At 40.6% G+C, this 27927-nt stretch overlaps 1 long non-coding RNA gene across 1 annotated transcript; it reads left to right on the top strand.

Annotated features, from left to right (window-relative positions):
• Positions 1-239: 239 nt before the first annotated feature.
• On the top strand, positions 240-25365 carry LOC135364721 (uncharacterized). The gene is made up of 3 exons (XR_010412299.1): positions 240-1183; positions 22062-22137; positions 25303-25365. It is a non-coding gene; the product is annotated as an uncharacterized LOC135364721 (long non-coding RNA).
• Positions 25366-27927: the final 2562 nt, after the last annotated feature.

Raw genomic sequence — 27927 nt, 5'->3', positions numbered from 1 at the left:
TTATGCAGCCATCCAAATGGGGACTGTCACCAGTCTAAAGCTTTCACCTCAGAAAGATTTTCAAGGATGGGCTCCCTTCAATCTGGGGATGGGCCTCAGATGCCCAAGGCAGGATGACAGGGCTCATACTATACATGCTCAGGTCACACAGGTCAGGTACGCCAGGGGCCTGGAACTGGGCAAGTGTCAGGAGAGGCCAGGTCTGAAGAATGGGTTCCAAGGTGTCCATGACATCTGCCTAATTCCAGGCCCTGTCTTACATAATGTGCATATTCCCCCTGAAGGTAAAGATGGAGGATACTGGCCTCTTTTGCCTGAGCAGGGCCAAGAGGGCTAGCTGGGGTAAGCTTGTGAATGTATCTAAGAAGTTCTGGTTGATGGAGAACTCCAGGACTCCTTGAGGCAGTAAGTCCAAATGCAGCTTCAGGGTGAATTTAGGGGGTGGTCCCCCTCCACACCAAAGCTTATGCAGGTGTTTGGGGCCAGGCCCTGCTCCATCAGCCTGGAGGGCCCTTGAGGCCTCAGGCCAGCTGGAGGGGTGCTAACTATGCATGCACAGTCAGAGCAGTTCAGGGTAGCTAGGAATCTGGAAAAAAGGGCACAGATCCAGGGAGGCTGAGTCATGGAACAAGATCTTTTGGACAAAAGGCATCTGCCTCAATTCAAGCTCTCACCTATACCTTTGTGCATATTCCCTTTGACAACAGGACTGGAGGATACTGGTCTGCTTTCCTAGGGCAGGGTGGGTGTGCTGGCTGGGGTATCATCTAGTAAGAGACATTTGGGATCCCGGTTGCTAGAGAAGACCAGGAGTCCGTCAGGCAGCAAGTCCAAATTGGGACTGATAGTAGCCAATTTGCAGCTGTAGACTCATGGTGATTTTTGGTGGTGAGCACCCTCCACGCTACAGCCTGTGCGGGGCTTCCAACTGCGCATGCCCTGGCAGTGCAGTTCAGGGTAAACAGAAAATTGGAACCACTCAAGACTTGGGAGAAGCCAGATCTCAACAGTGGAATGTTTGGGATACCTGGCATCTGCCCAAGTCTAAGGCCTAACGTACACAAATGCACTTGTGTCTTCTGAAGGCAGAGCTGAAGGAATCTGGACCTCCTTGCCAGGAAGGGGCCAGTCATACTGGCCAGGGTATCCTTCAGTAGGAGACTCCTGGGAGCCCTGATTACTGGTAAGCCTGGGAAACCAGCCACAGTAAGTCCACATGGGGACTGACTGTCACCCATTTCAATTGCTACCTGAGAGTGATTTTTGGAGTGTGCGCTCCGTCCAACCTTGAGGCAATGCAGGGGTTTGGGGATGGGCTCTAGCTCCACAGGTCGGGAGGGCCTAGGCAGCCCAAAGTGGCTGAAGTGGTGCTTACTGCATATGCATGGACAGTGAGGTCAGGTTAGTCAGGGACCTGGAATGGGGCAAGTATCAGGAGAGGTCATGTCACTGGTGCAGGCTCCTGGGGTACAAGGTATGGACCTAATTGTAAGGCCTACCTACCAATTATGCAATATTCCCCCGAAAGGCAGAGCTGAAGGTTTTTCAACTGCTCTGCCAAGAAGAGGCAGGGTGTGCAGGACAGAGTATCCCACTGTGAGGAGACACGTGGGAGTCCTTGTTCCTTGTTCAGGCCAGGACCCCCTCAGGCAGCAAACCCACAAGGTGACAGACTGTTGTACATTTGCAGCTTCTGCCTCAGAGCTTTTTCCGGTAGGTGGGCTCCCTCTACCCCCAGAGGATCTGCAGGTGGTTGGGGCCTGGTCAGAGTTCCATAAGCTTGGAGGGCTGGGTCTGCAGAAGCTGGCTTCTGGGTACATACATGTGCAGTCCACACAGGCAGCATAACCAGGGACTATTACAGGAAAAATTTTGGCAGAAGCTGCTCATGAGAGCAGGCTGTTGGGTTTACAAGGCATCTACTTGATACCAAGCCATAACCTAAACAAGCATGCTTATTTCCCCTGAAGGCAGATCAGCAGGAAGCTGTACCGCCTTGCCAGGGTGGTTCCAGGCAGAGTGGCTAGGGTAGCCGCCTATAAGAGACACTTGGGAGCCTTGATTGCTGGAAAAGCCCAGGACCTCATCGGCCAGCCAGTCCAAGTGTGGTCTGACTCTTAGCTGCCACCTTGGGAAAGGGAAAGGATCCCTCCCCACAGGAGGCTGTGCAAGTAGTTAGGTACTGGTTTGAACTGGAGGGCCCTGGCAGCCCATGGCCAGATGATGGGGTGCATACAGTGCGTACGTGGGCCATGTGGGTCAGTATAGCCAGGGAACAGGGCAAGTGTCCAGAGAGGCTGTGTCCTTGGTGAGGGCTTTTGTGGGTCAAAAATATCTGCCTAATTTCAAGCCCTTATCTTTACAAATACACACATTTCCCCTGAAGTCAGGGCTGGAGGAAATTGGATGCCTTTCTAGGGAGGGCTGGGCAGGTGGGCAAGGGTATCTTTCAGTACGAGACACCTGGGAGACTTGGTTGCTGAAGGAGTCCAGAACCCCATCAGGCAGCCAGTCAAATGGGAACTGAGAGTTTCAAGATTAAAGTTGATGCCTCAGAAGGATTTTGGGAGTGGCCTCCTTCTACCCTGGAAGCTATGTCTATAGTTGCAAACTGGCTCAAACTACACAGGTCTGGAGGGCCCAAGATGCCTAAGTCTGGCTGTCCCGGTGTGGGCTGCACAGGCCTAGGAAACCAGGGACCCGGAACTGGGCAGTGTCTGGAGAATCCAGGTCTCAAGAGTAGTCTCTAGGGGGTTCATGGCATCTGCCTTATTCCAAACCCTAACCAATAAAGATGCACCTGTGGAGGCCAAGGATAGGCTACCCCAACATGTGCCACTTTGGTATATTATTTTGAGTTAACATTACTTAAGAAACAGCCAGTGCAAAAGGTCACCCAGATCCCCCTTTGTCTCCAGAAGGCAGGAAATAAATCTCACATGTGAAAGGTACCCTCCCTGAACCAAGATCTAAGAGACATCCTTATCACCAGTGGTAGGAAATTCAGAATTGAGAAGGCTGCATAAACAAATCTTGTTACTTTTACTAATTTACAACCTCAGCCCAAATTCTTTTTAGAATTCCTTGCTAACTGAAGGTCCCAAACATAAGTGTTCTTTGTTCTGTCAACTTCTCACAGATTTATTGTTTCTTTGTCTAAAAAGTATAAAAGCTGCCTGCCTTGGTCATTTCTTTGGGTCTCAATTTTATCATGTGCAGTTAATTAAGCTTTGTTTTCTTCTCCCACGAATCTGCCTCCTGTCACTTTAATTCTTAGACAAGGTAGAGGAACTTTGAGGGTGGAGGAAAATTTTTCCTCAACAGTTGGCATAGTCAGCTGGACAGTGTTTGCTCTGAGGCTGCTGCTGCTGAGAAATCCTGGAACTTCTGAGAAATGGCTGGCAGAGGTAGGAATCCTTACATGTCAGCCCTTGGCTCTCTGCCTGCAGGGTCTAATGGAGTGAAAGGGGGAAGAGTCCATTTTCTCTCACTTTCTAAATCTAGATTAGGAAGATAAATCATTTGTGGAACTAGTTTCTTGGGCTTAGTGACTCTGGCAAATTTGGTAGAGTGCTCTTGGTGTGACTGATCCATTTTCAGAGATGGTCACTATTTTGTCTTTCATGTCATTTGTCATAAAAAGGAATTACCACAGGGAAAAGAACACAAGTCTAAGCTCTTTTAAGCCTGCTGTCCAAGCCAGCCTCACAGAGTGGTGAGTTCATAGTTCCCAGAAGACTGGTGTCTGTTTAGACAAACTTAGCTGTGGGTCCTCTCTGTAAAAACAAGATGTTTTCCCTTTCATCTTGTTCTATGTCCTAAGAGCTTGGCTTTGTACCAGTGAGAATATCCTCTCTGGTCTCTGTCCTCTCTGATGTACTTACTGGGGTGCACCAGGTGGCCAGTGGACTAGAGTGCAGTTCTGGAACACAAGGCTACCAGCAGCACTCTCTGTCCAGCCATGCCAGCTCTCAGTGGAGTTTGTCAGAAAAGGTCCCCAGCCCATAAGGGACGTTTGTCTCTCAACCTTCATTGCTTGTTAATACTGGAAAGTCCCATTCTAGTAGTGCCTGCCTGGTGTAATGGATTAGCAGGTCTGTGACTGGAGCTGTCTCACATTTTTATGAGAGAACAGAGACACTGTCTTCACTACACCATCCCTACTGCTTGTGCAATGAACACCTTTTGCTTTCTTAGAGTATTTCTGGGAGTAAACTTTTGGATCACGGGGGCTACATCATGGACCCCCCTCTCTAAGCATGCCTCTTGCATCCGTGGTCTAAGCCTGGAAAATTGACTTTGGATCTTTCCATTAAAAGGTGTGTTAGTTTGAGTAGTCATGGAGGTTAATAAGCTCCTACTTCTTTTTTTTTTTTTTTAATTTTTTATTGTTATGTTAATCACCATACATTACATCATTAGTTTTTGATGTAGTGTTCCATGATTCATTGTTTGTGCATAACACCCAGTGCTCCATGCAGAACTCTTTAATACCCATCACCAGGCTAACCCATTCTCCCACCCCCCTCCCCTCTAGAACCCTCAGTTTGTTTCTCAGAGTCCATCGTCTCTCATGGTTCGTCTACCCCTCCGATTTCCCCCCCTTCATTCTTCCCCTCCTGCTATCTTCTTCTTTTTTTTTTTTTTCTTAACATATAATGTATTATTTGTTTCAGAGGTACAGATCTGTGATTCAAAAGTCTTGCAAAATTCACAGCGCTCACCACAGCACATACCCTCCCCAGTGACCATCACCCAGCCATCCCATCCCTCCCACCCCAACCCCCACTCCAGCAACCCTCAGTTTGTTTCCTGAGATTAAGAATTCCTCATATCAGTGAGGTCATATGATACATGTCTTTCTCTGATTGACTTATTTCGCTCAGCATAACACCCTCCAGTTCCATCCACGTCGTTGCAAATGGCAAGATCTCATTCCTTTTGATGGCTGCATAATATTCCATCATATATATATACCACATCTTCTTTATCCATTCATCTGTCGATGGACATCTTGGCTCTTCCCACAGTTTGGCTATTGTGGACATTGCTGCTATAAACATCGGGGTGCACATACCCCTTCGGATCCCTACATTTGTATCTTTGGGGTAAATACCCAGTAGTGCAATTGCTGGATAATATGGTAGCTCTATCTTCAACTTTTTGAGGAACCTCCATACTGTTTTCCAGAGTGGTTGCACCAGCTTGCATTCCCACCAACAGTGTAGGAGGGTTCCCCTTTCTCCGCATCCCCGCCAACATAATAAGCTCCTACTTCTTAATGGCCAGATGATGATCCTTTAAATTTGTTATATTTGAAAGAAGAGAAATTTCTTGGTAGAAAGCTCTCAATTATCTTATTAGTATAACAGCTAGCCTTAGGGACTCCCTTGATAAGATGAAAGAACAGAAATTAGACTTAAGACCAAATTTAATGTCCACATCCAATTTAAATCCCCCTTCTCACAATTTGGCCCCATCTATGTGTTTTAACTTCCTTTTCCCTATATGACTTACAGAGAGCACTCTGGCTAATCTCTAGGTTCAAAGTACACAGATTACTCATGTAAGTGCTGAAAGCTAGGAAATGAATTTCACACAAGCTCCTGAGACTGGTAGGAAGGCTGGATTTGCTCCTACTTTCCAGGGCTCTATAATCAGGCTCTGCCAGTTTCAGGCATTCCTATGTGACGTCCTTTGCAGATACATCCTAGATGTCCCCCAGCCACCACCACCAAAAGGAAATTCTTATCCCCTGAACAGCAGCAGGTCTTTTCAATCTTTAAGCTCTTTACCTCCATTTTCATAAGATCTTCCCAAATTTAGGGAGAAATTATATCAGTGGCCATTCACAACACCCCCTCACAGAGAAAACAGGTGACCAAAATATCTTCTAGGTCTGCCTAAAAATGATCAGCAGAAGGGCTGATGTTCAGGGACTGATAGAAGCCAATGCTGAATTGTGTACTCAGAAACAAGACTTGTTAAAATGCAGACAAAATGAAAGCAGGTGGAGCACAGAGGACTCCAGCTAAGGTCTGGTTATTGATAGATTAATTAGTTGGAATTTTCTGTTGACCCATTCAAGCGATGGGTCAGAGGAGTTGGCATGGCATTTCCTGAGAGGCTATGCCTTCCTAGAGGGGTCTTTTCTAAAATCCTTGTAAAGAGGTATAAATCCATTTCTATTTCCCTTGGGTGCAGGGGAACAGATGGTATTTAGGTAAGAAAAAGAATGTGGGAACAAGAGTCACACAGTTGACAAAGGTGGAGGTATTTAGTTGAGCTACAGGGTTACGACTGGGAAAGGTTGAAACAAGTTATGAGAACACCTGGTCATAATAATCTAACCTGATAGGTAACATCCATAGGCTTATATTCAGCTGTGGCATTTGGGACTACAGAGAAATTAGTTACAAGACCAAGGGTTCTCTGACATTGTGAATAAATTGGAGTTTCTGGTGACAGATCTAACACTCAGAGAGGTTTTCTCTTTTTGCAACAGACTGAGAAATGTAGAGAAGAGTATTACCTCTCAAAGTGAAAGGGGGGAAAAACAAGGTAAGAAGAAAAAGATTGAAAAGATTGCTCTACTAAAGCATGATTATTTTTAATAGAGAGCAACTGGGCTTTTTACAAAATTAAAGTATATTTCCTTTCATCCAAGTATATCTTACCTAGTTGTTGACAGCTTAAGAGAAAAGATTTCCTTAAATCTGGAAAAACAAAAGATTAAAAACCAATAATACTTTGGACAACAAGTCAGAAAACTCCATGTACATGGCAGTTGAATGAAGTCCAGCTGCAGGTGTTCAAAAAATCCAGAGGGACAAGATCTGAGGTCTCTAGGGACAAAAATAGTTTTTCTTAAATGCACTAAGGTGGGTGAAAGAATGCGGAAACAGAAAATGGGAGTTTGTCAGGGAGATGGGAGGAACCAGTTGGCTGTCTTGGGTTTCTCACAGCCCCAACTATTTGTTTAATTTATAGCCCTTGTTTACCCATCTTAATTTCACTGATTCAGGAAGAGATTGTTGCTATGTTACAAGGATATTAGGATGGCAAAGTTTGGCAAGGGGTGCCTGGGTGGAGTAGTTGGTTAAGCATTGACTCTTGGTTTTGGTTCAGGTTGTGACATCAGGATCATGAGATCGAGCCTGCATTAGGCTCCACACTCAGCATGGAGTCTGCTTGAGATTCTCTCTCCCTCTCCTTCTGCCCCTCCTGCTCAGCTCATGCTCTCTCTCCTTCTCTCTAAAATAAATAAATAAATATTAAAAAAAAAAAAAGAATGACAAAGTTTGGCCATAAGGGCCATTTTTTTTGCAGAAGTGGAATGGACATTATCCACACGTACCACAATTTTTATGGATTCTGTTGCCTTTGCATAAAAGGCAGCTGGGGCATTTTCCTGATTCTCAAGCTTTGTCTTTTCAATGTGAGCCTCAATTTTGATGACAGCAATTGCAGAAGGCAAAAGAATTTCACATAATTTTTTTAACACTTATATACCTATCTATACAAATACAACATAGAGAAAGCTTAGTATTCTTATTTGGCAATGATTCCCATGTAATTTAACATATCAAATAAGCCTAATAAGCTTAACTATCCTTCCGAATGTTCCAGAGAATCTTCTGGAAAAAAAAATCCCAAAGTTTCTTCCAGGTCAAAAAACTTCATTTAGAATTTGATTTAGTAAAGTTTGTCAAAAGCATCCAAAAGGATTTTAAAGGTCTTGGTCACATAGGATCATATGTCACTGTGAAACAGTATTAGTTATCTATCTACTTAATCAAAGTGACAGTAAGAGATTTTAAAGGCAAATACAAAAGATTACTTGGTTGTTGTTAGCAAAACTTAGCTCTTTTAATATTGAGAAGATACAGTTTTCTTCAGTATACGAAGACCTGATAAACACAGGAAATTATTTTGGTCTTTTTTATAAAGGGACAACTTCCTATGTCTATTTTAGTTTGTCCTTTTTTTCTTTCCCATTCAGTAATAATCAGCTTTACTTTAGGACAAAATTACTTTTTTTTCCATCAACAAAAATGTATCTCCATTTTTCAGTATTCTTATATTTTCATGGCAATATATGTACTTGCATAAGTTCAAAAAGAATCTGTTCTACTCGTAACAGGACACAATTAGAAACATTGGTTATATTACCAAGGCTTTGACTGAAATATCATCTTTGGGAGAAACACACATAGACTCAGATATGACCAGACAGCTTTAAGGAACCACAGTTGACTTTATGGAGCCAATAAAGCCCTTTGGAAAAACAGACTGATGCCTTGCTTACAGGGTTCCCAGCAGCTTTACCAGATAAGTAAAAATCACTTCCTGGCAGGTGTGAGAACCTGAGGATATTTTGGAGACCTTGAGATGAGAGGAAGGAACCCAAATGTATAGGTATTGCAGGGAAAGTCTGATGGCAAATATTTAGCTTCTTAGCCTCGAAAGACTGTTAAAAGTTCAATCTGGAGATTTCTTATGAAAAGTTTTAGCAAAGCAGATTTAAAAGAGCCTATATGATCAATTACTGTTCTTGCTGCATTTATGTAAATAATCAGTCCAAGTTTATTAAGACTAAACTTATATTTACAAATAAATTAGTCTTAATTTGAGCAACTTTGAAATGAGGGTGACTTCAGAGAGAAAAATTTTCTCAGTAACACACTTTCATGGATATTAGATTCTCACTCTATTAATTGACTTTGAGGTTTGTTTTCTACCGGTAAACTGGACCAGATCTTGAATTCTAGTTTCCTTTAGTATCTGGCTACAACTTTCCAAATAGAATTTCCAATTTTCTCACACGTTTTTGACTTCAAATCATTGAGAACTAAAATTGCCCTCCCCCACCCTAACCCCTGCAAATTGAGTATGAATGCCTTGCTGTAAACTTCAGGGAAATCCCCACAATAGCTCATGTATAGACAATCTTCATGCCTGTTATGCTGGGCCACTCAATAAGATCACTAGAGACAAACTGCCAACCAGGAAATTCTCTCAGATCGCTCCTGCCTGCCTTCATACTCTCTGAAGATGCTTTGAACCTTACATTTATGCAGGTGATTATAAATAGCCCCAAGTTCCACACTCCTAGAGGGCCCCAGCTCCCCAAGACCAGCAAATTGGGTGTATATTGCACTTGCTTGAGTCATGCAGGTCAAGCTAAGCAGAGACCCAAGTTCCACATGCCTAGAGGGCCCCAGCTACCCAAGGACAGCAAATTGGGTGTATATTGCACTTGCTTGAGATATGCAGGTCAAGCCAAGCAGAGACCTGGAATGGGGCAAGTGTTGGGAGAGTCTGGGTTATAGGAATGCGGTCTTGGAGGGCCATGAAGTTCTTGTTTACGACAGTCATGGAGGCTCAATGGATATACCAGTGGGAGGCCACTGATTTGTTATGGATGTTGATAGGGACACTTAAATATCCCAGTATGCATTGATCTCCCATTTACCAGCTATCTAAATGTTCATATGCCCATGGGAAATGCTGTCTACTGCAGACAAAAATGAAACCAGGTGCAGTGTAAGGGCCCTAGGTAAGGTCGGGTTGATTGATCCTTTCCAGCCATGAGTCAGAGGAGTTGGAGTGCTATTCTGTGAGAGGCTACTCCTTCCCAGAGGAGTCTTTTCTAAAGTTCTTGCAAGTAGGTGTAAACCTCTTGGTATTTCCCTTGGGTGCAGGGGAACAGAGATGGTACTTGGGTAAGGAAAAGAGCAGGGGGAGCAAGGTTGTACAATTGACAAATAGGGAGGTGTTTCGTTGAGCTAGTATGGTTATGACTGGGGAAAGTTTGAAACAAACTATGGGAACACCTGGTTGTAACAACTTCACCTGACAGGTAATATCCATAGGCTTGCAGGTATAACTGGCAGTGGAATTTGGGACTAAAGGGAAGTTAGTTTTACAGGAAAGACCAAGGGGTCTCCAACATTATGAACAGATCAGAGTTTCTGGCAACAGATCTAATACTCAGAGAGGTTTCCCCCTTTTTGCGATAGACTGAGAAATATAGATGAGAGCATTGTCTTTTCAAATGAAAGAGGGGGCAAAAAGCAGCAGCAGTGAGAAAAGGGTAGACAGGCCTGTTCTGATCATCATGGGAAAGCTCTCTCCTTCAGCTGTCTGCTTCAGTTTCTGGAGATCTTTGCTTTTGAGGTCACCAGTTGGTGTGCAGGTCTAGTCAGGGTTTGGTGCTTTCTTTAGATGTGACACATGAATCCAAGAGTCTATTCTTTGGAGTTTGGTGGCACAAGAGTTGGTATAATAGTACCTGATTAAGGTCTTTCCAATGGGATTGAAGAGACTCTTTCCGGAGATGTTTTTTCCAATAGATAAAGTCATTAATTTATAAAGGTGATGTTTGAGGTTTCTGTCTTCCAGAGTGTGCTGTGGAATGATTGCTCTACAAAAGCATGATTATTTTAATAGGAGCAATTAGACCTTTATAATATTGAGGTATATCTCCTTTTATCAACTGTGGGTCAAAGCAGGGGTTAGGGGTATCGGGTTCCTGTTTCAAAGAGGACAGATTCTTACTGAGAATTATGTAACTTATGTAAATGCATACATTGTCATAAATAATAAGAATACTTAATAAGAGTTTAATATTTAGTAATTAATATTTAGTATTAAATATTTAATATGAGTTTAATAAGAGTTTCAGAATTCTGGAGGGATCAGGTAGGGAGAAAAAATTAAATGCTTTAATTTTCATTTAAAGATATACCTTACCAAATTGCTGTGAATTATAGATAGCTTATAGAAGAAATAAAACAGAAGTCCTTTAAATCTGGAAAACGACACATTAAACAATTTGTTTTCCATTAGAGTTTTAGAAATTCTTACCCAGTTCAGTGTTAATATCTTGAACTTATTAAAACCTGTCAAATCTATCTCATAAATCTCCTTGAGGATGAAGTACTTAAGACAACTGTAAATGACAAAAGATTTAAAGATAGCAATGGTTAGAGATCTCATGAGAGTTTATTATGATGTAATTGGCAAGGGAATTTGGTTATTTCTGTGACATACTTCGAGATAATAACATAGAAAAACATCAGATTTTTAGGAGTTTCACACAAATTATAGAACACTTATTTTAACATGTATCTATACAAATATAATCAAAGAAAGTTTAACATCACTTTTTTGACACTACTTGTCATGTAATTTAACATATCAAATAAGCCTAATTAGTATAGTGTAACATTTCCCTTTTTATAAGGAGAGGGAACAAACCTTTTGAGAAGTTCTAAGGATCTTGTGGAAATACTCATAGTTACTTTTAGACTTTATGTATAATTTAATTTTGGGAAGTTGGTCAAAAACATCAAAAGGTGTTGGATGATTGACCAAATAAGATTACAGATCATTATGAAGCAGTATTTAATTACCTATTTGACCAAAGTGACAATAAAGGATTTCAAAGGCAAATACAGAGGGTCACAAAGTTGTAAGAAAAACAGCTTTTTTAATATCCAGAAGACTTGGTTTTCTTGAGTACTCAAAGTCCTGATGAAGACACAATATAGAATCTTTGTTTTCTATGCAGATTACATTAAGGGTAAAGAAAAGCCTTATTGAGAAGAGACCTATAAGAAAACTTGGCTCTTTTATGCACCAGTGTATTTTTTTTTTTTTTTTTTAGATTTTATTTATTTATTTGAGAGAGAGAGACACGGTGAGAGATGGAACACAAGCAGGGGGAGTGGGAGAGGGAGAAGCAGACTTCCCACTGAGCAGGGAGCCCGATGCGGGGCTTGATCCCAGGACCTTGGGATTATGACCTGAGCTGAAGGCAGATGCTTAACGACTGAGCCACGCAGGCGCCCATGCACCAGTGTATTTTTGATATTAAAACTCTTTTTTTTTTTTAAAGATTTTTGAAATTTCTTTATTTGACAGAGAGATAGCACAAGTAGGCAGAGTGGCAGGCAGAGGGAAAGGGAGAAGCAATGATGCGGGGCTCGATCCCAGGACCCTGGGATCATGACCTGAGCCGAAGGCAGCTGCTTAAGCGACTGAGCCACCCAGGAGCCCCTAAAACTCTTTTTTTAACTTAAATAAATCCATTCTAATTTTAGGTTGGCTACATACAGAATTCCTTCCTCAATATTTCTTTTCCATAAACCTTCTACACACCTTTATATATCTATTTAAAATTAAAAATTCTGGAGCAATCATTTTACTTTAGAACAAAATTATTTTTTTTCTTTTAACTTCACTACCACCACCACCACCAAAAGCAACAACAAACCTCATGTCCTTCATACCTTTCCTTATCTAAAACACACATTCTACTTTAAACCTATTTTTCATAGACAATCATTTTTCTTTCACTTTTATCATTTCTAGTAGTTTTATTAAAAAAACATTTTTTGGTGACAGTTTTAACTTTATCAGTTCAAATGTCATTTTCTCAATTTCAAAAACTTACAGAGCTTATCTAGAAAAGAAATGATACAAGGCAGTTGTTACAGAGTAATTACGGATTTACTCTTAGAGGATAGCATAATTGCTTGCATTACATTAAAAAATGTAAACTGCTCTTACATAATATATTTATAATAAACCATATGCTTTTTGGAAATTATGGTATGAGATTCACTCGTGTTTATAGGCTCATCCTCACTTTGCTTTGTTGGACCAGGAATGATAGAACAGGCAAGGGCAACAGGATCCCCACATTACTGTTGAAGAGGGTTGCTTGACATTGAGTCGCCGAATCAAGATTTGGAAAAATAGGGCAACTTTTAAACTGATGGCAGAGCTATAAATATCTGGGAAGCCTTCACCAGAGTTCCAAGCCTTGCCAGTAGTGATAAGAAATGGGGGAAAAGTCTTTTAAATAGATTGCTGCCTGGGTGCAAATCTGAAAAGACATGGCAGCAAAGTGTGAGCCTATCGAAGAGTGAGACAGTTTGCCACTGTGTCTGTACAGGGCAGAAAGGGGGTTTGTTTCTGCATTCCCCATGTCAGCTGGTGACGCAGCCCCTTTCGTTGCTCAACCGTGATATAAGAGCAGTGGCCTTCAAACATGCTGGATCGTTCCACAGCAAGAATATAGTGTATATTATGGCCCATCATATACCTCCATATGTAAAACTATGTAAGTAACTGGGAGCCTTGATTGCTAGAGAAGCCCGGGACCACATCAGGCAACCCATCTAAGTGGGGACTGACTATTGGCTGTTTAAAGCTGCAACCTCACGAAAATTTTCTGGAGGAGGGCTCTCTTCACCCTGAGGCCACTCAAGCGCTTGGAGTCAGCTGGAGCTCCATGGGCCTGGAATGCCCGCTGGAACCCAAGGCTGGCTGACAGGGGCACTGCACAGATGCCTGCCATGCAGGTCAGGGGAGACAGGGACCTAAAACAAGATGCGTATGCCTCCAGTTAAACCTCCTACCAGTCCAACAAGGAGCTGCAAGGGGTTCTTAATTTTTTTTTAGTGAATCTGTTCTTGGCCTAGGTTGTAAATTGGGCATAAGCAAAGATACATAAAACTGAGCACAATTTGGGGATCTGTATTTGGCTTGAAAACCCTACATATTAAATTTCAAGGCACAGCCTATTATTGTAGGTTCCAATAAGACCATGACAAGTTTTACTAATAGAGGTTCCCATATTCTAGGGTTAGAAATATGTGGTATAAAATAGAAGCCTCATGTATTCCATGAAGGACAGTGATGTGTGTTATATGCTGTTTCCTATATAAATTTTACTATACACCTTATAAGGTGTCCCTGTTCATTTAAAGTCTGGATGTGATATCCATGGATCTATTGTTCATAGGTGATTATGGATTAAACTGTGTTAACTGGGACTGTAGCAAATTTCAATTTTTTGGCTTATTTATACTTAAAGATATAATTGCCCATTCTGCAATTTAAGCAGCTGCTCTCTTACAAAATGCTAGCACACAGAGTAAGTCAGGAGTTCAATCTGCGTTATGTATCCAATGCTGAACTCAACAGTAAGGGAAAAGTAGAAAAGTCAGTACCTGGTTGTCTTGATATATACACTGGGTCATAATAACAAAGGCCAGTTAGTAATTCAGGTGAATCTTCATCCTCCAAGTCAATGTCTAGTAGAGAGTGTTGTTCAGGATCCTTATTGATTCTTGTGGAGATTTCCACTGCTTTATCAGCTTGCCTAAGTATTTGGTTTCTCCATTGATTGAAGGATTCCCAGAGAGTAGATGGTAAAGTAGATAGTAAAGGATGAGATGGAGAGAGGTTGGGCTTGGTGATGGGGATGATGTTGGTGCTGCTGGTGAGTTCTCAGCTGCAATAAGGTGACCAGGATGGTGATCTGTAAAGAAAGTAGAGGATGTCACAGACAATGGAGTATCTGGACCAGAAGGTCATATTCCACTTTGGAACTGTGGCACAACTACTCTTGCTGGAGCTGTCAGAAGGGTATCCATAGCTGCAGTGAGTACGGGAACCAACAGTAAGCAATAGGCAGAATAGTATCGCCAGCAGGCGGCATACTGCACTGATCAGCTTAGTTAAAGATGCATAATGGATTCATGCCTACAAAACAAAGGTAGGTATCCTATAATTTTCCATTCTTCCTTGTTGTTCTTGCCACTCAAGGACATCTATAGTGATTATGGCCATTATTGTCAATATTCCTCCAAGTACAATCATCCTGCTCATGCTAGGCTAAATATTAGGCATCTAGTGTTGATAAAATAAAAGATGGTGTTCTTTCATCCTGAAATTGTTATAGAGGTATCACATTATTTTCCTTAATTTCATGTGATATTCTTTTTCCTTTGGTCACCCAGTAGGTTTTACTTGTGGCCAGTGCTATTCCCCCCCCCATACTATATATATTAGTATGTTTTTAATTAATGCTTTTCCTTTTAATTTAGATTCTGTGGAATTCTTAGCTAATTCTTAGCTCTGTGGATAACTGCAATATTCATTCAGTAGTTTTCCCATCCTTTCTACAACTATGGTTTAGAGATCTTGCCACCCCCAGATTGTTGTAGTCCAAGCTTTCATATCTGGATTGTTAGCAAGCACTCTATAAGCTTTTGCTTGAGTAAGCCATTCTACCTTTCAATTGATCCAGAGGCAATTGGATTGTAGGGTAAGTTGAAGTTCCAACTTCCCTAGCTCATTCTTATATTCACTTTCCCGTGAAGTGGGTGCTATAATCTGATTTTATAATGGTTGGAATACCATAGAAAGCATCAACATTTCTATCCTGATGGTGGATTTTTAAAAATAATTTTCCTGCAAGGATAGGATGCTCCTGTTTGTGATCATATGTCTACAATGGTGTATGCATATAGTTTATTCTTTGATATAGGCAAATGTCCTGTATAATCAGTTTGTATAATTTTGAAGGGTCTGTCCACTTTAGCCTCATCTGGAGTATTCATTAATGACCCCCAAGCTTTAAACTTTCAGCAATTCTCATATTTCTTAACTTGAAATGGGAGGTATGTAGTAGGTATATACATATTTCTTTTCTCTAACCATATTCTAATGCCAAGTGTGCCAGCATGACCTCTTTGGTAATGTGCCCATGCAAGGACACTACCATTTGGCATATTTGTGTATTTGGATTTTACATTCCAATGTCATTCCTGTTTATGGTTATGTTTTGAATTGGTTACCTCCTTAGCCATGAATCACTTTTGTTTTTATGTTTTAAGATAAATTTTAGGATTCTTTGCTTTGTTAGTTCTCTGGGTGAGTTTGTCTACCTGGTTATTAAATTTGGCTACTTCAGAGTTTTCCTGATGTGTAGAGACATGTATGATGAATAGGGAGATGTCAGCCAGTGATATTTTCTGCCACATGTCCTTACCGCATATGTTCTTATTTCCCATTTTCCAGTCATTTTCCTGCTGTGTTCTTGACCCAAGAGCTACTTTTAGCTCTATTAGCTACTGCCTATGGGTCTGATAAAACATATGTCTCATTCTAATTTTCCCTGAGTGTTCAATCATCAATTTTATAATTAGTTCAGTGTTTTGTGCTGATTTTCCAAAGCCTGATTCTGCCAGGATTAGACCATCGCAGTCCTTAAGGTTACAGCCTGCCAGAATAATTCAGATGACATCATGAGGCTGATCCATCTGTAAACCATGCATTGTTGAGTGCCAAGGACCAGGATGCCTCCCATCATCCAAGTGCTCATGCTTGGATAAGCTCACCCCTTGGAAATTCCAGCAACTCTACTATTGGCATTGTAGAGATTTCTTCAGTTCATGCAGGTGGTCAAAACTCCATTCATTAGTCCTGTTTGGAAATACACAATTCCCATGTTAAGATTTTATGGTCAGGAGCAGTTCCCCTCTGTTTGTCAGAGGTCTGCTTTACCCACTCCAGAATCGGCTATTGGAGTTTCAGTATCATTTGTTTTTCTGTTAGTGGTGCTATGATTTGTACGGTCTCATAGGGTTCAATTGGTTGGTATCTGGTCTTGGACTATGGGAACTTCTTAGTCCTAAATACAATCTGGTAAGATTTGAGGTCTTGCAATGTTTTAGTTCACAGACACCATGTTGCAAACCCTTGTGAATATAGACACTTTGGATTATAGTAGGAGTCCTCACTAGCTAATGCCAATGTGTTAAAAGTTTGAGAGCTTTTTGAAATAAGTTAAGGCTGTCTCTTGAGTCTCTGTCCATCTGAATTCCCTATCTTCCTTGTTATTTTACAAGTGTGTTTTGATATTATCCCCACTTAGTGGCACATGCTGTTTCCAATATCCAAACAGTCCTATCATTTTCTGAGCTGCTTTTGTGGTAAGAATTGGGGTGCAGTGTATCTTGTTTATGACTGGGTCTGTTATTTTTCTGCCTTCAGAGGACCAAATTGTACCTGTAAATTTTCCTGTAGTGTGGGGTCCTTGGACATTACTTGGGTCAGTTGTCCATCCTCTGAGTATAAGGAACTCTATTGTAACCCTAGTCCATTGTTCTAAGTTACCATAAATAAGCATGTCATCAATACAAGAAATGCTGGTTTGTGTGTGTGTTGTGTTTTCCCGAAAGGCCTGGAATTCCCATGTTAGAAGGTTGTGGGCTATTACTGGGTTGTTCTTCTGTGAAAAGATCCACAACAGCCGTGTTTCATTTTCAAAAAGGAAGGAAAACTTAACTATTATTATTGTAGAAACCTAATGGAAAAAGAGGAAAGGAATCTGCACACAGATGAAGGTAACAGTAGGCAATAAATGAGAAGAAGGCAAAGTCACATCAAATCAGGTACTTATAACATCCAATCTCATCAGCTGGGAAAGCCCGGTAGAAACAGCCAGGCTGGAGTCCTGAGAGGCCTGGACAGAGTGTCCTCCCCTCAGGTGAGCCTTCCAACTGACCATCCCCATAGGGCCATATTCATAGGCCAAATAACAGGGTTTGAAGTTAAACATTTGTTTGCCTACGTGCAGTATGGTACGAGCTGCATTTCTATGTTATCATGTTATTATATTTTTAGGAGCCTTGGCTATGTGTGTCTGCCTCAGATTCCATTCCGGGGGGCCAGCCCAGCCTGGAGCAGGAGGGGATGTGAGGCAAAATTTATAACTTTTGGCACCCAGAACAGAAGGGCCAGTTCTGACCTGGAGGCCGGATAATATATTTTAAGTACCCAGGCTCCCAAGGTTATTCACATAGCATGAGTGTCACAAACATTTCTTAGCCTGCTTGCATACATATAAGTCCAGATGATCAGTTATGCAGGACAAATCATAGAAACATCCACCCATATGGAACAGTTGTTAAGGTATCCTGTTGCTAACCTAGTAAATATATTTGCCTTCCCATGTGAATGCAGTCATGGGTTGGCTCTCCTTAGCAACTGGAATAGCAAAGAACATGTCAGATAAGTCTATCCCCATGCAATCAGTTCCAGATCCAGTGGTGATATTGCTTATGATAGCACCTATATTTGGGAGTGCTCCCTTAGCTTGGGGAGATTATCTGTTTAAATTCCTAAACATCTGTAAATCTATATGACCTGTCTAGCTTTTTGATAGGCCAGATTAAGTTATTTATATGGTGAAATAGTAGGCACAAGAATTTGTTCCTTTACAAGTTCCTGAAAGTTTTCCTTATTATTTGTGTGTCCTATTATATCCATTCCAAGAATGTTTTCTAAATTGGGACTTATAAGGCATTTAGTTTTAAAGTCTGTCCTCATTGTTAGGAATCTATGTACCCATGTGTGTGGGGTTAATTTTCCTTCTCATCCTTCAATCGGTCCCTTTTTGTTGTCTAAATTTCCTAAATTAGTAGGATATCTTTGTATCATTGTTATTAGGACCCCGTATCTAACGACATAGTGGTATATGTAGTATTTTTATTTGCAAAAGAGGTTTCTATTGATATGGCCAGTGTAACATATGAGCAATTGTCTCTGGCTTGAGCCAAGAGGAGAGACTGCTGAATCCCTATGGGGAGCTCATAGAATTTGCTTTCTTTGGCTAGCAGTGGTTTGTCTATTAATGGGATTAGGTTTTATAAAGGGACAGTATTTACAGCAAATGGACTAGTGGGTATATGTGGGTTTATTTTCTGTAGGTCTATTTACTGTACAAGGTGATTGTTTGTTTCTCTGCCTCTCCTATGTAGTTTGTGGGGCATCTATTTGAGTTTCTACTTTTATAATTTGTTTTCAAGAGTGGTGGTCTAAATAGTGTAGGTGGCCAAAAAGGCCTTGTAGATTTGGGTCTAGATGGTCTATTTTGATTTGGTCTATTTTTATTAGGTGTAGGCCTGTTTTGTCTACATACATAAGTGTTAAAGCTATAGCCTTTATCTTTTGCTTTTAAAGTTTATTTTTTTTTAGCAATCTCTACACCCAAAGTGGGGATCTAACTCCCAACCCCAAGATCGAGATACATATACTCTTCCAACTGAGGCAGCCAGGCGCCCCTCTAGCCTTTATCTTGACCTACTTCCTCAGCTGTTCTTATCAGTCAGCTTTCCTGTGTTTCTGGTGCCTGCAAATACCGTAAATAATGCTGTTCTGTGGTGGTGCAGCTTTTAGACTTTAATTTGTTCTGTTGCTTCCACATCTAGCAGTGTGGGTGTCTGTTCCTATCATAAATCAGTTAATAGTCTTACTTTCATCATATTAGTAGCTTCCCCTGCTGTTTTCCATGGAGATGTTGTAAGGAACGATATAGTTGGAATAGGCCATCTTAGTCTCCAGGTTGCTGCTACGAAAGATTTTGTAAATTACTATTTTCTCCAGATGCTCTAAGGGGTTGATTCAAAGTAGCATCACTAGTAATGGGTTTGAGGTGCACAATCTCTGCTCTGTGAGGACCAGGTTTTGTCCTCCTTTGGACCATAAATCTAATAGTCATTGACTTTTTGTGTCACTATCGATCAATATATTGGAATTCCACTTTAGTTTTTGTTATTTATTCTCTGGTATAAGCTTTCTCTTTAGTGACTGGTTCTATATTATTTGTTGTAGTTTTATCTGTTTTCATAGGCCTAGCTTCTAGTTAAACAGGGTCAAATAAACAGGTTAAAATAATTGTTAGCTCTGGGTGTGGGTTGGTGCCCCAAGGAGCAAAAGGGTCTGGATTTCTCCCTCCCCTGGAGATAACTTTTTCCCCTTCCGCCTATAAGCATCTGTGTAACTTAATGCTCCTAATAAGAGTGCTATAATGTCTTCTTTAATATAGGATATAACTCATTGGACCAACATCTGGAGTCTCCTTAAGCTTTGTCCAGCCTGTTTTCAATAGATCTCTAGGAATCCTCTGAATATATAATCTATGTTACCCCTAAACTGCCTCTTGAGTAATTTTGGTGGGGTTAGTGACCAAGGCATATTTTCTATTTCCTCTTGCCCTTCACAACTGCGTTCAAAATAGAACACATATTATAGAAGTCTGCTGATGGGGAAGAAATAGGCAAGTCAGCTAGGGACCTGTTTCAGAAAAATTGTCAGGAGTAGCCGGGTCATGGGAGTGGGCTGCTGGGGGTACAGGGCATCTTCCCAATTCTAAGCCCTAACCTACACCAATGTGCATATTCTTCCTGAAGACAGAGCTGAAAGAACTTAGAACTTAGACTGCCTTGCACAGTTTGCCTATGCAAACTGGCCTGAGTATCCTCCCATAAGGGGTACCTGGGTGCCTTGATTGCTGGGGAACCCCAGAACTCATCGGAAGACAAATGAAAATATAGACCATCACCAGTTTAAAGCTGAGACCTCAGGAATATTTGGGGGGTTGGTCTCTCACTGCCGCAGAGGTGATATAGGGAAGATTGGGGACCAGCCAGAGCTCCACAGACCCGGAGGGCCCTTGTGGCCAGGGTTGATAGGTATGTACTACTCCTGCATATGCCAGGCAGGGCACTGTAGCCAGGGACCTGGAACATGGAAAGTATCCAGAGTCCAGGTGTCAAGAGCAGGCTCTTGGGTGTCCATGGCATTTGCCTATATCCAAGATCCAGCTTACACTAATGCATATATTCCCTCTGAGGGCAAAGCTGGAGGAATCTGGACTGTCTTGCTGGGTGGGGCCAGCTGGAGTGCCTTGCATTTAGAAGTACCTGGGAGACTTGATTGTTGGTTTGTGGGGAGGAAGAATTTTCTTCTACCCTTCAAGCTGGTCTAAGAATTAAATTGACATGAGATAGATTAACACAAGAAAAAAAAAGTTATTTTGTACACACAGATGACCAATAATGAAACTGAGACCCGCCCCCCTACCCCCCGCCCCCAATGACCAAAGCATGCAGCTTTTAAAGGTTTAGGCAAAGAAACATAAATCTGTGAGGAATGAACAAAACAGAGAAAACTTAAGTTCATTAGCTTTAATTAGTACAAAATTATAAACAATTTGGGCTAAAGTAGTAAATTAGTAAAAGTAGCAAGACTTGCTTATTTATATAATCTTGGCTCTGAATACCTATTTCAGGTGATAAGGTCTTTCTATCTCCTGATGTAGGAAGGGTATCTTTCCTATTGGAGATTTATTTTCTGCTCTCTGGAGATAAAGAGAGTCAGAGTGTTCTTCCTACACTGGCTGTTTCTTAAATAACTTTAATTCAAAATAACAGGACAAAGTGGCATATTTTGGGGTAGCCTGTCCTGGGCCCCTAGAGTTCCCTAGAAACTTCCCTAGAGAGTTCACATACTAAAATCTGAGCTGGTCGATTGTTCTGTTTCATGGAACCAGTCTCTTAGTGTTGAGAATAGGTCAGTTCTATTAAACCCCTTTCAGGAGGTAGTGATGCATGTGTGTTCCCAAAGTTAGGCTTACAGTTCAGTCAGGTATTAAGAGGCATTTCTGTGGAAAGAAGAGAAAAACAATGGTTAAGAATTGGAGCAAATTATAAACCAGTTTCAGAGTTCCGAGAGTACCAAGTTGAGAAGAGTTTTAGATGTCAGAGTCAAAGTATCTTTAGATGAACTGAAAACAGGCAGAGGGAAGCTTAGAGATTTTCTTGGTTTTCAGTTTGAATGTCTCTGGTGATCCTTCGAGTGGCCACATAGCAACCTGCACAAAGATCATCCATACATGTGCTGTTGTGATGATTTCCCTGAAGTTTACATTAAGTCATTTATACTCAGTTTGGAAGGCTTCAGGAAAAACGGCAGATTTAGGTTTCAATGATTTCAAGTCAAAAGGATGGGAAATTGTAAATGTTAGTTTGGAGAACTGTAGCCAGAGTTTGGATGAAACCAGACCAGTTCAGGATCTAGTTGAGTTTACAGGTAGAAATAGAATCTAATATCCAAAAATAAATATTTTAGTTTTAAAGGAAGCATTTTTTTTCTCTCTACCATTACCCCATTCCTCTCAATGATAATCACAGTAAGTAATTTGTTCACAAATTAAGCATAGTTTCAAAAAACTTGATTATTTACGTAAATGCAGCAAGAGTAGCAATTGGTCATATAAGCTCTTTTAAATCTGCTTTGGTATAAGGAATCTCTAGACTGAGATTTTAATAGCCCCTTGAAGCTAAGAAGCCAAGCCAAATACTTGCCATCAGACTTTGCAATACCGATAGAGTTGAATTACTTTCTCTCTTTTCAAGGTCCCCTAATCTCCTGAGGTTTCTGCATCTGCCAGGAAGTGACCTTTACTCACCTGATAAGGCTGCTGAGATCCTTGTAAGCAAGATATTGGGCTGATATTTCCAAGGGGATTTATTGGTTCCATAATGTCATCTTTAGGTTCATAAAGCTGTCTGGTCATATCAGTCTCTGCATGTTTCTCTCAAATATGACATTCTAGTCAAGCCTTGGTAATATAACGAATGTTTCCAATTATGTCCTGTCACAAAGAGAACAGATTCTTATTGAACTCAGGCAAATATTTCTATGAAACTATAAGGATACTCACTGAGAGAGATTCCAAATCCTGGAGAGATCAAGTAGGGGAAAAAGACAGATGTTTCAATTCTGCTTCCAAAGGTACAATTTATCAAATTGCTGTGAGTCATATTAGCTTAAGAGGAAGGGCTTTCCTGTATCTTGAAAACAAAAGATGAAATAACAAGCACTATTTCAAACAAAAAGTGATAAAAATTATAATCATTCTCAGTTTATTCAGAACCATGTGGTTATTTTTTGTTGATCTTTTGTTAGTAGTTTTATGAAGCCTTCAGTTTCTCTGTTAGAGTTCTATAAATTCTTCCCAGTTCAATGGTATGGTCTTAACGTTATTAGAGACCTGTATTCTAGAGTACTTGTCAGAGTCTTTTCCCTGAATCTCCATAAATGAAGGACTGTTGCAAAAGCATCAGAGTAAATCTTTTGTCTGTAAATGCCAAAAGTCTTAAAAATTGCAGTGGTTAAGGATCTGATTAGAGTTCATTACAATGCAACCAACAAAGTAGTTTGGTTATTTCTGTGACACACAGAACTTCAAGATTAGAACTAGAATTGCAAGTGATAACATACCAGGACATATCAGACATTGCTTCCCATGTTATTTAACATAGAAATAAGACAAATTCTTTTATAAAGAGAACAAATCCTTCAAATGTTCTAGGAATCCTCTGGAATATTTTAAAGTTAGTTTGTGGTCAAGACTTCATTTTAAAATTTGATTTTGGGACGTTTGTCAAATATCAAAAGCTTTGCATATTTGATTAAATAGGATCACAGATCATTATGTAACCATACTTAGCTATCAAATTAACCAAAGTGCCTTAAAGACTTCACAGGCAAACACAGAAAGTTAAATAGCTGTAAAAAGCCTTAGCTCTTTTAATATTAAATAGAAAAAAAAAAAAAGCAACAAAGACCTGATAAAGACAACACACAGAATCTTTGTTTTTCTAGGTAGGTTGCATTAAAGGTAAAGAAAAACATTATTTAGGGCGCCTCGGTGGCTCAGTTGGTTAAGCGACTGCCTTCTTGGGTCATGATCCTGGAGTCCTGGGATTCAGTCCCGCATCGGGCTCCCTGCTCAGCAGGGAATCTGCTTCTCCCTTTGACCCTGTACCCTTTGTGCTCTCTCGCTCTCAAATAAATAAATAAACTCTTTAAAAAAAAAAAAAAAAGAACACTATTTACAATTTTTTATTAAAAGCAGACCAATAATTTAAGTTTATCCTTTTAACAGAGAAAAACCAAATTTTAATTTTGTACCAGCTTACTTTTGATATTAACTCATTTTAAATAAATTTTAATCTTACCCAATTAAGCACACATTAAAGTCCCATTTTAAAAATTCCTGTTTCACAAGGCTTTTACAACTTTTGTTTTTCCTCTTTAAATAATAAGCCTCACTTTAGGATAAATTATTTTTTTTTTTAAAGATTTTATTTATTTGACAGAGAGAGAGATAGGGAGAGCAGGAACACAAGCAGGGGGAGTGGGAGAGGGAGAAGCAGGCTTCTCACCAAGCAGGGAGCCCGATGTGGGGCTTGATCCCAGGACCCTAGGACCATGACCTGAGCCGAAGGCAGGTGCTTAACGACTGAGCCACCCAGGCGCCCCTACATTTTTTTTTTTAACAAAAAATAAAAGGTATGAGGAATAGAAATAAACTCTACCCCCTATGTGGGGCTCAAACTTATGACCCCTAGATCAAGGGTCACATGCTTTACTGACTGAGCCAGCCAGGTGCTCCTACTCCTTATACCTTTTTTTTTTTTTAATACCAACAATACACATCCTACTTTTCTTGCATATGGAGATATTTCCTTTAATTTTAGTAGATTTAACCACATATATTAGAATTTTTAGCCCTTAGATTTCACTAGATAATAAAGTTTAGAGTCTAAGTGGTAAGAAATTATGAATTGTTGCACCAACATTCTTTAGATTGGTAAATTTATGAATACATTTCATAATTTCTAGAAACAAGCTTTTTCATAGTACAAAATTCAGTAAAGCACAAAAAATGTTTACTAACAGACCAAATTTATCTTTAGTTTTTCTGTAATAAGGAAGCCAAAAGTAGATAAACCCATGTTCAGTAATAAATGTTTCATTATTTAAAGATCTAGATATTCAATGTAATTAATTCATTACTTAACCTGAAACCTTAAAATTTTTCTGTTATCAAAACATTTTGGAAGCTATTTAGAAAGTTTACCTAAAACTTTTAAATTTATTTAAAATTTATTTATTTTATGTTTTTTAAAGATTTTATTTATCTGACAGAGAGCACAAGTAGGCAGAGCAGCAGGCAGAGGGAGAGGGAGAAGCAGGCTCTCCGCTGAGCAGGGAGCCCGATGCAGGGCTCGATCCCGGGACCCTGAGATCATGACCTGAGTGGAAGGCAGGCGCTTAACCCCCTGAGCCACCCAGGCACCCCAATTTACTTGTTTTTAACAATTATGGTTAGATTACCCACAAACACTTCATGAGATACCAAAGTCAGCCATTCTTCTAAGCTATTCTGTTCTTCTTGAAAAATTTTGTAACCTAAATATGAACTTACTTGACTTTCAGTAAACCCAAAGTAAGAATTTTCATTTTAAAACTGATAAATTAATTCTCCAATTGAGTATTTTCCTAGATCATGTGAACCTGAAATTCGTTTGGACTGCTTCTATTTTGACAATTTTCATAATAGTAAATTTTTATAAGCATTTAATTTTTAAGCCAATTAAATAGAGCTCTTTACAAATGAACTCTGGAAATAACATTGAAAGGTAGAAAAACACCTTACTTATAATGCACATACATACACAATATAAAACTCACTAGTTTATAAACAGTTGCCATAAAGTTTACTTGCTCAGATGGCTGAAGTGTTTCTACTATTTGTGGAAAAGACTTTTTTTTTTTTTTTAAAGATTTTATTTATTTATTTGACAGAGAGATAGAAGAGCACAAGCAGAAGGAATGGCAGAGGGAGAAGGAGAAGCAGGCTCTGCACTGAGCAGGGAGCCCGATGCGGGACTCGATCCCAGGACCCCAGGATCATGACCTGAGCCGAAAGCAGACGCTTAACCATCTGAGCCACCCAGGCGCCCTGTGGAAAAGACTTTTAAGATTGGTATTTGTCCTTGGAATTAATCTTATGGAGGCTGTGTTAGAGTTCGTACACAAGGGCTATTTTAGCAGTTTTCATTTTAGAAAGTCCTCTTCCCTTTTTTCCCCCTTCAATCTCAGGTGACTGGGGGCTGTGTTTACATTTCAAAGACATAAGGTTTATAACTTTAAAGGATGGAGAAAGAATGCCAGTTGTTGTTTTAAAGAGATTCAGTGTAATTATCTTTTTGAAGCACTGGGCGATTTTGTTCTAATATCCTGATCTTTTGTAATATCTGCAAGCATTTTGAGAGAAATAGACAAAGTTTGGGGTTAGTAAAGACCAGCATTTCTGGTGGTGTAAAGATTTGCAAGGCAAAGGCTGTTTTTAATTCCCTCCCAGGAACTGGATTACAGCCTGAATACTAAGTGACTGAGTCACCTTTTTAAATTAAACTAGCTATTTCATATCAGGGAGATTTTACCTAAAATGGGAATCAAGAGACTTAAGACTTTGTAAGGTCTCTATAAAGTATTTTAACAAAAGCCTTCTTTCTGAGTACACAATTCAAACTTGGTTTCTATTAATCCCTGAACACCAATCTTCCGCTGATCATTTGTAGGCAGACCTAGGAGATATTTTGGTCACCTGTTTGTGTGTGTGTGTGTGTGTGTGTGTGTGTGTGTGTGTAGGGGTGGTGTTGTGAATGGCCACTAATCTTTCTAATTCCTCTCTAAATTTGGGAAGGAGGAGGATGGAGTTTTGTAAAAGGGCTTTATGATTGGAAAGATCTGCTGTTGTCCAGGGGACATTCTTTTGTGTTGGGGGTCTACTTTCACAAATATTTTCTCCTGCTGATCTAAATTTAGAAAGAGAGAGAAGAGGGGCACCTGGGTGGCTCAGTCGTTAAGCGTCTGCCTTCAGCTCAGGTCATGATCCCAGGGTCCTGGGATCAAGCCCCACATCGGGCTCCCTACTCTGCAGGAAGCCTACTTCTCACTCTCCCACTCCCCCTGCTTGTGTTCCCTCTCTCGCTGTCTCTCTCTGTCAAATAAAATCTTTAAAAAAAAAAAAAAAAAAAGAGAGAAGATAGACACTCACCAATCTCACTCCATTAGACCATGCAGGCTGAGATCAGGAGACTGATGTGATAATGATTTCTACCTTCTGCCAAGGATTCTTACCTGCTGGTGGCTGTTCATCAGATGTTCTAGGATTTCTTAGGGGCAACAGCCTCAAAGCAAATAGTATCCAGTGAGGGAAGTTTATCCTACTGACTATGCCAAATGTTGGGGAGGATAACTTTCATCCTACCCTTCAAGATTCTTCTAGGTGGCCTAAGAATTAAATTGATATGAGACATATTAATAGAATTAAAAACCCCAAAGTTTATTACATGTGCACAGAGGCCCAATATTAAAATTGAAACCCAAAGAAATGATCAAGTCATGCATTTTTTTTAAAGATTTTATTTATTTATTTGACAGAGAGAGACACACCGAGAGAGGGAACACAAGCAGAGGGAGAGGCAGAGGGAGAAGCAGGCTTCCCGCTGAGCAGGGAACCCAATGTGAGGCTCGATCCCAGGACCCTAGGATCATGACCTGAGCCGAAGGCAGATGCTTAACCGACTGAGCCACCCAGGCGCCCCACATGCAGCTTTTAGATGTTTTAGTCAAAGAAACCTAAATCTATGAGGAAGTGACAGAATAAAGAAAACTTATGTTCAGGAGCTTTGATTAGTAAGTAATTGTGGTAGTAAATGAGTAAAAGTGACAAGGGTCATTCACATAGGCTTCCTTGGTCCTGAATTTCCTGTCTCTTATGATAAGGATGTCTCCAAACCTCCTGGTACAAGGAGGGTCCTTCATGTGAGAGATTTACTCATTGGTTTCTGGAGAAAAGGAGTATCAGAGTGTTCTCCCTACACTGGCTGTTTCTTAAGTAACTTTAACAGAATTATTAATATGCAGTTGTTGAACATTTTGGGGTGGGCTGCCTTGGAACCCTGCTCTGGTAAACCTGTGACCCCACCAGGCAGATCAAATGAAGACTGTCCAGTTTAAAGCTCCCTTCCCAGAAAGATTTTCTTGGTGTGGATTTTCTCTATGCTGGAGAATATGCAGGTGGTTTGGGAAGGTTGCAGCTCCACAGCCCAGAGGTCCTAGGCTGCCCAATGCCAGCTAATAGGTAGGTACTCTGCATGCGTAGACTACATGGACCTGTTAAGGTGTCAGGCAATGCCAGTCACAGAAGTGAGCTATTAGGGGTATAAACTATCTTCCTAATTCCAAACTCTGACCTACACAAATATGCATATTCTCTCAACAGCAGAGCTGCAGGAAACTGGACCACCCTGCTTGGGTATAGCCTGGCAGACTGATGGAATATCCTCCAACAAGAGATAACTGGGAGCCTTGGTAACTGGTCCCATTCTGGCAAGGCAGACTGGTTTCCTCCAGTGATGC

Source organism: Mirounga angustirostris, unplaced genomic scaffold, assembly GCF_029215605.1.
Source record: "Mirounga angustirostris isolate CCGP_5_RB_7025 unplaced genomic scaffold, mMirAng1.0.hap1 SCAF_6, whole genome shotgun sequence".
Taxonomy (NCBI): domain Eukaryota; kingdom Metazoa; phylum Chordata; class Mammalia; order Carnivora; family Phocidae; genus Mirounga; species Mirounga angustirostris.
This window is presented reverse-complemented; position numbering and strand designations above follow the sequence as displayed.